This window comes from Mastigoproctus giganteus, chromosome 8 (genome assembly GCF_048544385.1).
Source record: "Mastigoproctus giganteus isolate SK-2022 chromosome 8, ASM4854438v1, whole genome shotgun sequence".
Lineage (NCBI taxonomy): Eukaryota > Metazoa > Arthropoda > Arachnida > Uropygi > Thelyphonidae > Mastigoproctus > Mastigoproctus giganteus.
The window spans coordinates 148302386-148314677 of NC_143582.1; the positions used below are offsets into that span (position 1 = coordinate 148302386).

Genomic DNA, 12292 nt, shown 5'->3' on the forward strand with positions numbered 1-12292 from the left:
TACCATAGTCAACTCACAAAAATAAACTACATTCGTAGTGTAAAGGCATCGATTTAATTGTATCTCATACTTTATTATACCGAAATTTTATAGTAAATTCAAGCTCATATCCTATTATGCCTTGAGCATTTATATTTTTATTACAGTTTTATTCTGCACATCTTTTGGCATCTCTCAATTGTGGAATCACTTCACAACTGGGTTGGCGTGATTGCAACACCAGGGTACCTGCCCACTCACCAATGATAGGCCAACAAACTTTGAAACAATGCCGTCTGGTGGTGCCCACTGAGAATCAGGAGTAGTAGTAGTAATGGAGGCATGTCTGTAAATAGACCTACAAGGCTAGGACAATTCATGTTAATGATTAAACTTCATTAACATGAATTTCATGTTAATGAAGAACATTTCTGGGAGAAACAACACCGAATTTCCCCAGAGGATGCCGTCATCACAGATCATGCACAGGGGTTCTGGGACTGTAAATGGCTTGAGAGCTTATGTACTGGGGCAGCAATAATATTAATAGGGATAGGGGTGTACATCTACACCCCCTCCTGGAAACCGTCGTTCTTGGACGTGATGAAAGGTTTCAACTAGCGCGTTCCTGAGCCATTTCCGGTGCGCAAATGGAAAATTCCAACAGTCGAACCATGTGACGTGGATCTGTTATTTAAGGATGTGCCGCACAATAGACATATGCTGCTGAGGAAGGAGACTGCTGCCTCCGAAAGCTACTGCAAATTTTATCGCTTTTAATTTCTAGGTTTTTAGTATATTTTATCAGTGTTATTTTATTTTTATTGTAAATATATATCTATTCTCTATTTATTTTATTCTAAATAAAGTGTTTTAGTTACAGTATTGAAAATTTATTTATCTTCTGGCTGGTGTGAAGTTTAATCATTAACATGGAGGCATGTGATGCAAGAAAGCGCAAGCATATGAGCTTATGTAAAATTAGCCAAAAAAAAAAAACCACCAATTTCACACATCCATTTCCTCTAAACGTTTGTCCAGTTCCTCCTTCCTTGAATTTATTTAAGTTACAAACTTCCCCATTAACAGATGGAGGGTTGTTCCACTGGATAAAGGCAAATTTCTGCTCATCTATTCTGCAACTGTCTTTCCTTAATTTGAATTTATGCCCCCTCAGGTTCGTAATCTGAGCAAGCGGAAGAATCCCATCAGAATTCAGCGTGCTCAAACCATTCAAGGCCTTATACACCTCAATCAGATCACCTTGCAGGTGCCTAGTCTCCTTACTGCTGCAATTTGCAGAGGTAAGAGGACCCCTTTTGTTCCACCCACAAATCTTGTTGCCCTCCTCTGTACACGCTTCCTAAAATGAGGCCTCCAGACCTGTACACAGCATTAATGGCATGGCATGACCATCGTTATACAAAGGGATAATCACCTCCTTTTCCCTACTATCAAAATGCCTGTATATCATTGACAATACCCCATGACCTGCTCTGGCAGTTAGTCAGCACTGCTCAGAAAACTTCACATCTGACTGCACAATTACTCCCAGATCTTTTTCATTTTCTACCATCCTAAGTGTAGTACCATACAGTTGGTATGTTTGTCTGGGGTTACTTCTACCCATAGGCAGTACTTTGCATTTGTCAATGTTAAACTTCAGTTTCCACTTTTCAGCTCATCTGCCCAAATTTTCTACATCCTGTTTCTACAACCAGCCTTTATATAATCTGCAAACTTCGACATTAAGCCTGATATACCTTCATCAATATCATTGATAAATATACAAAACAACAGTGGGCCCAACACTGAACGCTGGGAGAATCCACTAATAACATTAGTCCACAAAGAGCAGAGTCCATTGATTACCACTCTATCTTCTCCCACTCAATCACCCTTTTATCCATTGTAGCAACTTATCCTTAACACCATACTGCTCCATTTTGTACAGTAGTTTTCCATGCAAAACAGTGTCAAAAGCTTTTCTGAAATTCAAATAAATGATATCAAAATTATTTTTTGAAACCAGTTCCTTTGTAACAACGTCTTAATATCCAATCAAACTTGTCAGACAACACTTTTCCTTAACTAACCCATGCTATGTCCGAGCTATAACTGAAGTTTTTTTTTTTTTTTTTTTTTTGGTAGTTGTTGGCGCATCGGCATCTGTGGCCATAATGCACCTCCCAAGGTTTTTGCAGACTCTGATCCAAGCCCAAGGCGGGATTCAAACCCGCGACCTTTGGGTTGCTAGGCAGGTACTTTACCCACCCGGCTAGCCCGGTCGGCATAACTGAAGTCTTGTCTAGATGGTCCTGCAATGCTTCGATTGCCGCCATTGATTTCCCTGGAACAGAGGTTAAACTAACAGGTCAGTAATTACCTGCATCTCCCTTTGATCCTCCTTTGTGGATTGGGGTCACATTTGCACATTTCCCAGTCCATAGGTACCTCCCACGAGTCCAAGGAAGCTGTCATAATTATGGCTAAGAGTTTGCTTATTTCCTTTGCTGCCTTTCTTATGTTTATCTTCAAAAATTTCTCCTCCACTTTACTCTCAGTTATTATAAGATTATCTAGCTTACTGCCAGAGTTTAATACACCTCTGGCATTCCCCTCCCTGAATAACTCCTCATGTGTGAATGTGGATGCAAAACATTCATTTAATTTGTTAGCTACCTAAGCAGGATCATCAACAGTTGAACCATCGATATCAAATGGACCAATCTGATTCATCCCTTCCTTCTAGAGTTTACACAAGTAAAGAACTCTTTGCTGTTTTTCTTTGCATCCTTTGCCAAAGATTTCTCGTAATCTGCCTTTACCTGTCTAACCTCCTTTGTGACTTGGTTACAAACCAGCTTATATCTATTACAGGCTTCTGTGTCGCCTGTTAATTTATATGTATCCCATGATTTTTCTTCTCTGCTACATGTCTAATTAGTTCGTGTGACATCCATTTAGGCCTAAATCTAGAACAATATTTCTTAGTTGGTATGAAAATCCTAGTAGTTTCCAAGATAATTTCTTTGAATGCTTCCCATTTTGAATTTGCTGTTGTTAACATCATCAGTTAGACCCTCTGTATAGAATTTAAATACTGTTTCAGACCACCATAGTCACCTTTACGAAAGCAAAAACTGTCCCCTTTACCCCTGATGGTAGTTACCTCTTTGAGTAAATCCCACTTTAGCACACTGTGATCACTGCTACCTAGTGCTTCCTTTATCTGCAGATTCTTAATGCATGAAGAATCACTACTGATAATCAGATCAAGAGTATTACTCCCTCTAGTTACCTCACGAACATACTGCTGTAGAAAACAATCATCCAACAGATCCACAAAAGCCTTGCTAGTGTGAGTGATCAACCCACAAATTCCAGTCAATCTCTAGAAAATTAAAATCCCCCATTATAAGACACTCTGATTTACTGGCCCACTCTATTTCTCTGCACGACTGCTCATTATAGTCATCTGATTCATTAGGCTTATAACACACACCTAATCTAATTTTTCCTTTCCCAGTGCTTATTTCACACAAAACAGACTCAACATTGCATTGTCCACCAACATCAATTGGATGCACTTCCTTAGATTTTATGTTTCTTAACTAACAGCATAACCCCTCCTCCCCTCCTGTCTATCCTTTATGTACACATTATACTCCCCAAATTCCAATTCTGCACTGCTTATGTCTGTGTGACACCATGACTCTGATATCTCAACAATATTTGCCTTTGATGTCTTGACTAGCACTTCAAGCTCATAAAATTTATTAGCTATACCCATAGCATTGGTGTACACACAAGTATACATGCGTCTGTTTCTACTCTTAGTTACCCTAAGAGTAGAAATAGGTGCATGTACTCTTAGTTATCCTAACATAGCCCATGTATTTACTTGTTCCACTATGACTCCCAGCAGTCCTGAAAATCCCCATTGCCTTGCTTTCCTGGCTGCTGCTCAATTGCATTTCAATACAAGCAGTGCAAGAATCACTTTCACCTCTGCCAGCGGCTATTGTTAATCTATTAGTCCGTGTATCCCCCCCCCCAAGCTCACTACTTTCGGCCTCTCATTCCTAGCCCCTCCCTTCCACACGAGTGCATAAAGGATATATATATATATATATATTTTTTTTTTTTTTTTCTTTTTTTAAGGTCCTAGCCACTGAAATCTCAGGAAATTAGGTGGCAGGACCTGCAAGAGTAAATCTTAGTCTACTGGTGTTTCCTGGTCTGCCTCCACAGGACGAAAGTGGGGCAATGTTGGGCCTCAGTCGGGGTCCAGCGGCTAAATGACCAGATGAACAACAGTACACGACACTACACATATACAATATCCATATACTTTTGAATCTCTGGCATTTCCAGTAAACTGGCATACCCATCACAATGCAAGCAACGCAGAGATGGGGGAAAAACCCCTGGTGCCACTTGACACTAAACACACTTTACTTTATCCCCCCCAAGCTAGCTGTTTTCTGACCCATCTAATTCTGCCTCAATAGCATCAGCAAATATTCTTGCATATAGAATACTTTTTCAGAAATCCTATTCGGTATTACCCTTAACTGAAGTCTACCAACCATGAAATCTGGATGCACCTTCTCACTGAGTCATCGTTTGTTAAAAAAAAAAACAACTTCTTTCTGTCTTTTAAAAAATTAATAACTTACTCCATGGACAGAAAATATTAATCAGTATAAAAATACCTATTTACAGTTAGTCTCCGAGTTATGTAACTTTTGACTTATGTAAATTTTTTGGTAAAATCGTAAATATACTTGCTGTATAATTTTTAAGAGCGAAGTCAAATGAAAGAACAATAAGTATAAATTTTTATTTTTGTTCCCATACAAACTACAAGGGTGGTTCAATAAAGAATCACCCTCACCTACTTCCACGTATCGCAGAGTTATGATATTTTGTGTGTAGCAATCCTACATCTCTGTACTAAAGGTGTAAAATTTCAGCCCTGTGCCTTAATTTGTTTTTCTCTTACAGAACTGAATGTGTGACGAAGTAGCATCATGGACAAAGTTAAAGCCAGAGCTGTGATCCGGTATCTGTTCTTGAAGGCGATCTCCGAAAGAAATCCATGAGGAGATGACTGCTGTATATAAGGATGAAGCCCCATTCCATAGCATTGTGAAGCACTGGAATAGACAGTTTATGTGTGGTCGGACATCGGTAGAATCTGAGCCCATTCCAGGTCGTCCCCATTCAGCCATTAATGACAGCACGATCAGAAAAGTGGAGTCATTAATCATGGAAGATCACTGGATATCTGTGCGTGAATTGTCCCAGGAGGTGAAGATTAGTGTGGGCTCTGTTCAAACAGTCCTTCATGACAAACTCCATTTACAGAAATTGAGTGCAAGATGGATTCCCCGATTATTGACTGGTTTCCAGAAGGCTGATCGACAACAAAAATCACAAGAGTTGCTAGCCCTGTGCCAAAAAAATGAGGAAGACCTTTTCTCTCGTCTAATCAGTCAGGATGAAAGTTGGATACACCGTTTCGACCCTGAAATTAAAAAGTAGTCCATGGAATGGCGACATCATGGTTCCCCACCCCCCCCAAGAAGGCAAGGGTCCAAGCTTCAGCAGGAAAGGTCTTGCTGACAGTGTTTTGGGATGAGAAAGGCATAATAATGACTGATTACCTGCCGAAAGGTAGAACAATTACAGGTGGCCAGTATGCCAACTTACTCACAAAATTACGGAGAAAATCAAAACATGTAGGCGAGGCATGCTGTCCAAAGGTGTGAGAATGCTTCAAGACAATGCCCCAGTTCACAATTCTGAAATTGCAACAACACAAGTGGCCACTTGTGGATATGATATACTGCCCCATCCAGCCTACTCACCCGATCTTGCGCCATCGGACTTCTTGTTTCCTTCCCTTAAATCATTTCTTCAGGGAACCCACTTCCCCGACAACGAGACACTCACATCTGCAACAGAGTCATAGTTCAAAGACCCACCTCACCACTTCCACGAAAACGGTATCCGTAGCCTCATCCATTGATGGAAAAATGTGTAAATCTGCACGGAGGCTACGAAGGACTAAAACCTATGCAAAGAATCAACAGGCTAGCACCTCTGCAGCTAGGTCAGGGCGATTCTTTATTGAACCATCCTCGTATGTTGGATAATAACATGCAGCATAACTAGAATCTAGATAAATAACTAGAGTTAACATTTCATTTTCTGCTTTAAAAATTCAACGTGTTTGAGACAGGTGAACTACATCGAAGCACTTCAGAGAAACCACCCCCGCACACAACGTTCAAACCACATGGACTGTGTCCCTTCGGCTATTTCTTCGGAGGATTACACTTAGGCCTTCGTCTCTATATCCTGTCCTTTCTTTCTTTCTGGACTGTAGAATCAGTTCAGTTTTGTTTGAGAGCAAAGTGGGAGCTTTTGTTTGCATTTTGTATTTAATATTTGTTAGACATCAGGTTATGTGGTGAAGTTGAAATTCACATTGTCCAACCATTTTCAATGACTTTGCATCAAAACCATCATCGTGTTGTGTGTGCTTCATTTGCATGTAGTAAGGTGTGACAGCATCTCTTGTAACTTAGCACTGTGAAGTTCTTTAAAGAAAATTTCATTCTGACTGTAATCATGATGCCACCTAAGAGAATAAGTGAAAGCGATACCATTCACTGCTGTCCCCCAGATAAAGTTTTTAATTGCTATGGTATATAACTATTTTACTTCATTCTTCTGAGGATATTATGTGGTTTTTGTAATTTTGGCATATCAGGGATACAGTAGCACATTTTATTAGTCATTCTTATGTATGCTGGGGACAGATTGTAGTATAATCATCACCATTTTTACAAAATAACTAACAAAACTTGACTTTTCCAAAATTAATTTCATTTTCTAAAACATTTTCACTTTGTGAGAGCAACCTAACTTACCTGTAAAAGCATTTGAAGTTAATACAAAAAAACTAAAATTATCAACAACTCCTAAGGAATCTAAATGGCAAAACTAAAAAGATATAATATATAAGATGTATTCTAGGGTACAAAATAGGGGGGGGGGGGAGTCATATAATCATCTGTCCAAAAATGTCTTATTTTTTATGTATTACACAAGAAATTATTATTTGCAACCATTGGCCCCAATCCTTTACATTGTGTTACTCATTGCCATATACAGAACACTTAAGTGTTATTATTATTATTATCTATATGATGCAAAGAAGCCTGAGGCTTACACTGCACCAGCCACAAAAAAAAAAAATTCCCAAGTTACCCTGAGAGAGAGAGAGAGAGAGAGAGAGAGAGAGAGAGAGAGAGAGAGAGAGAGAGAGAGAGAGAGAGAGAGAGAGAGAGACAAAAGTAGTGTAGGGAATCACCAAGAAAGAGAAGAATGATAATATCCAGCTCAGGACCCTGGGTGTGCCTAGCCCATACTCACCAGATGTGAGCCCCTGGGGTTAGATATATCCTCTAAGTTTAAAACTGTGCAGCTCATTCTGGTACTCGTTCAGTGACAGCTTGAAAAACTACCATCAATAGTTTATCACTTCATAGAATTAAGATAAAATCAGTACAAAGCTTAAATATTAAGAGTTATGTTTGTATGCTTTTTTTTCAGTTTAATTTAATAAAAACTTGAAAATAAAACATTTTCAGACAATGGTTTATATGACTTTTGTTTGTATGTTTTCCTTATTTTTGATGCTAGAATACATTCAAGAATTTGTGCTGCATAAGTTTAGAAATATGCTCTACATAAAATGAGTTTCTAGTCCTTTGACCATTCCAATAAGTAATATACTGATAAAAAACAAAACAACAAAATGAAAATTTTTAAGTACAAAAGAATACTTTTGTACTTAAAAAAGTTGATAATGTTATAGAGCAGATGTAACCTTTTAAGGACACAAAGAGTGATATTGTTGCACATGTTGGCACTAATGACATTAAAAGTAGATCTCTGGACTTGCTTAACAAGTACAGGTCAATGTAAGAAAGTTGCAAATTAGAATTAATTTGAAACTGTCTGCAATTCTGCCCAGACACAATATGATGAGAGATTTGTCAATCAATTCAACTATGGAGAGATTGTGCAAGGGTCGTGGGGTAGAATTTTTCTCAGCGTGGTCTGTGCTTGTTAACAGGAGAGATTGTTTCTACAGGGATGGGATACACTTAAATAGAAAGGGTGCAAGAATATTTGCTGATGCTATTGAAACAGTGTTAGGCGGGTCAGAAAACTTCTAGCTTGGGGGGGGATTCACAGACTAATAGATTAACAGTAGCCACAGGCAGAGGTGAAAGTGATTCTTGCAGTGCTTCTATTGGAATGAGCAGCAGCCTGGAAAATAAGGTGCTGGGGATTTCGAGGACTGCTGGGATGATCATGGGTAACAAAGAGTAAGAAAAGGTTTATGTATACTTGCATGTACACCAATGCTAGAAGTATAGTAAATAAATTTGATGAATTTGAGGTGAAGACATCAAAGGTGAATATTGTTGAGATATCAGAAATGTAATGTCACACATAGATAAGCAATGCAGAATTGGAATTTGGGTAGTACGTGTACAGAAAGGATAGACAAGGAGGAGGGGGTCATGCTGTTAGTTAAGAAACACAAAATCTAAGGAAGTACATCGAGTAGACATGGGTGGACACTGCAGTGTTGAGTCAGTTTGCTGTGACATAAGCACTGCAAAAGCAAAGTTGAGAGTAGGAGTGTGTTATAGACCTAATGACTCTGATGAGAAGAATGAACAATTCTACAGAGAAATACAGTGAGCCAGTAAATCAGATTGTCTTACAATGGGGGATTTTAAAGTTCCCAGATATAGAATGGAACTTTTCAATTGGTCACTCACACACTAGCACGACTTTTGTGGATTTATTGCACGATTCTTTTCTACAGCAACATGTTCGAGAGGCAACCAGAGGGAGTAACAAATTTGATCTCATTATCAGCAGTGATTATTCATGCATTAAGAATTTACAGGTAAAGGACAAACTAGGTGGCACTGATCACAGTGTACTGATGTGGGATTTACTCAAAGACGTAACTACCATCGGGGGTAAAAGGAAGGGTTTTGCTTTCGTAAAGGTGACTACAGTGGCCTCAGACAGTTTTTAAATTCTGTACAGTGAGACCAAGTGATGATGTTACCTTTTTAAATTCTATACAGTGAGATAAACTGATGATTTACCAACAGCAAATTCTAAATGGCAAGCATTCAATGAATTAATCTTCGAAGCTACTAAGCTTTTCATACCAACTAAGAAATACTGTTCAAGGTTTAGGCCTAAATCAATGTCAGATGAACTAATCAGACTCATGGCAGAGAAGAAAAATGCATGGGATGATGCATATAAATTATCAGGACTCGCAGATGCATATGGTGGATATACAATAGTCTGTAATGAAGTGACAAAGGAGGTTAGGCAAGAAAAGGCAGATTAGGAGAAATCTTTGTCAAAGAATGTAAAGAAAAACAGTAAAGACTTCTTTACTTATACAAAATCTAGAAAAGAGGGGATGAATCAGACTGATCCACTTGATATCAATGTTTCGATTGGTGATGATTCTGCTCGGTAGCTGACAAACTGAATGAGTATTTTGCATCTACATTCACACACGAACAGTTATTCAGAGAGGGGAATGCCAAAAGTTTTATCAAACTCTGACAGGGAGCTAAAAGATTTTGTAATAACTGAGAGCAAAGTGAAGGAGAAATTGTTGAAGTTGAACAAAAGAAAAGCACTGCAGGTGAATAGGATCTATCCAGTTATATTAAAGGAGGCAGCAAATGAAGTAAGTAGACCCTTAGCCATGACTATGAGGGAGTTCTTGGCCTCAAAAGAGGTCCCCACAGACTGAAGATATGCAAATGTTTCCCCAAATTCACGCAAGAGGGGGGGATGAAGAGTGACACGAGTAATTACAGACCTGTTAGTTTAACTTCTGTTCCAGGGAAAATCATGGATTCACTGGTTAAAGAAGCTTTGCAGGCTCATCTAGACAAGACTGCAGTTATAATTCAGACAGCACTAGTTTGTTAAGGTGAAGTCTTGCCTGACCAATTTAACTGGATACTATGATGTGGTCACAAAGGAACTGGATGCAAAAATAATTTTAATATCATATACTTGGATTTTAGGAAAGCTTTAGATGATGTTGCATATGGAAGACTACTGTACAAGTTGGAGCAGTATGGCTTTAAGGGCAAATTACTACAATGGATAAAAGGATGGTTAAGTGGGAGAAGACAGTGTGGTAATCAATGGACACTGCTCTCTCCAAGGACTAATGTTATTAGTGGGATTCCCCAGGGGTCCGTTTTGGAACCATTGTTGTTTTCTGTACTTATCATTGTATTGATGAAGGTATATCAGGCTTAATGTCCAGGTGCCTCCGTAGCCAGGTGGGCAGGAGTGGCAGTGCATAGCACATGCTTCTTGATTAGACCGGGGTTTGAGCCCGTGACCACCAAATACGGAGGATGCGGAAAGGTCAGGGAATGACCACCGTATATCCACGGAGCAAAATGGCCTTAGTTGCTAATGCTCCTAAAAACCAAATAACAACAACGACAGCTTAATGTCCAAGTTTGCAGATGATACAATGGTTAGTAGGGTTGTTAATAACAGTAAGGACAGTACACTACTGCAACAGGATCTAGAAAAGTTGAGCAGATGGGCTGAGAGGTGGCAACTGAAGTTTAACATTGACAAATGCAAAGTACTACATATGAGTAGCAGTAACCTCAGAGTAATATACCAACTGTGTGGTACTACAATCAGGGCAGTGCAGACAGGCTGCAAGAGTATGGGGTCTTGTCAATGACATATAAGAATTTTTTTAGCAGGGATAAGGAGGTGATTACCCCCTTGTATAAGGCAATGGTCAGGCCACACCTTGAGTACTGCATACAGGTCTGGAGACTTCATTTTAGGAAAGATATTAACCTACTAGGATGATTACAGAGAAGGGCAATGAGATTAGTGAGTGGAACAAAGGGTTGATGTCACGAAGATATCAGTTTGTTATTATTTGGTTTTTAGGAGCATTAGCAACTAAGGCCATATTGCTCCGGGATATGCGGTGGTCATTCCCTGACCTTTCCGCATCCTCCGTATTTGGTGGTGACGGGCTCGAACCCCGGTCTAATCAAGAAGCGTGTACTATGCACTGCTGCTCCTTCCCACCTGGCTACGGAGATGCCAGATATCAATTCAAATTACTTTCAGCATGATATATCATCCCTGTTTATTTACAAACAAATAGCATTACAGACCTGAAACATAAATTTTAATGCTTAACTTCTGCAAATTGCAGCATCTAGAGACTAGACCCCTGTGAGGTGATCTGATTGAGGTGTATAACAGCCTTGAATGGTTTGAGCAAGCTCACTGCTGGAGATTCTCACTCTTGCTCAGATTCCACACCTGAGGGGGCATAAATTCAAATTGAGGAAAGACGGTTGCAGAATAGATGTGTGGAAATTTGCATTTAGCCAGCAGGTGGTTGATTACTGGAACAAACTTCCATCTGTCGTGGAAGTTGGCAGCTTAAATAAATTCAAGTCTGAACTAGACAAACTTTTGGAGTGAATGGATGGGTGAAACATGAAGGATTTTTTTTTTTTTTGGCTGATGCCAAATAAGCTTGCTTTCTTGCATCATATGCCTCTACTAATGCTAGCCAACATTTTATAAATGTTATACTGATCTGACATTTGATTGCAAGAGTGCGTACAAAAACCTCCGTAAATGGTCATCATTAAGATGACCATTTATTAATTTTATAACTTCAATGGCACAGTCAATAACTACCAGTTCAAATTACTTTCAGCATGATATATTATCTCTGCTTATTTACAAACAAATAGCATTACGGACTGAAATATAAATGCATTCCTCGACATGGCTCTCCATTTGATATTTTATTTAATTTATTTGTTGTATATGCAAAATAAACAATTAGTGTTTCATTTGAGAATTGCTTTCAAAATTGGAAATGGCAATACTTGTTTTCTCCCGTTATAAAATATTGACATCTACATTATTTTAATGCTTCAATTGTACTTCTATTTGTAAGTATAAATAAGAAACTGAATGATAAGAAAAATTAAACCGCTCAAAAAGGGAAAATGATGAATATTAATTTTATCATTTTTCCTAACAATGCATTAAAAACATGTTTTTCGCATAATGTCAGGGAAAATGACAGAAAAAACAAAAAACTTTGTTGAAACTTTACATGATAAATGATATAAATAATGAAATGTTTCATTAGATGCTGGTCAGT

General features: G+C 38.7%; 1 protein-coding gene across 2 annotated transcripts in view; it reads right to left on the reverse strand.

Annotated features, from left to right (window-relative positions):
• Nucleotides 1-12292, reverse strand: part of LOC150081910 (UBX domain-containing protein 1) — a 231312-nt gene that overhangs the window by 57709 nt on the left and 161311 nt on the right. The gene's annotated exons all lie outside the window — the stretch shown is intronic.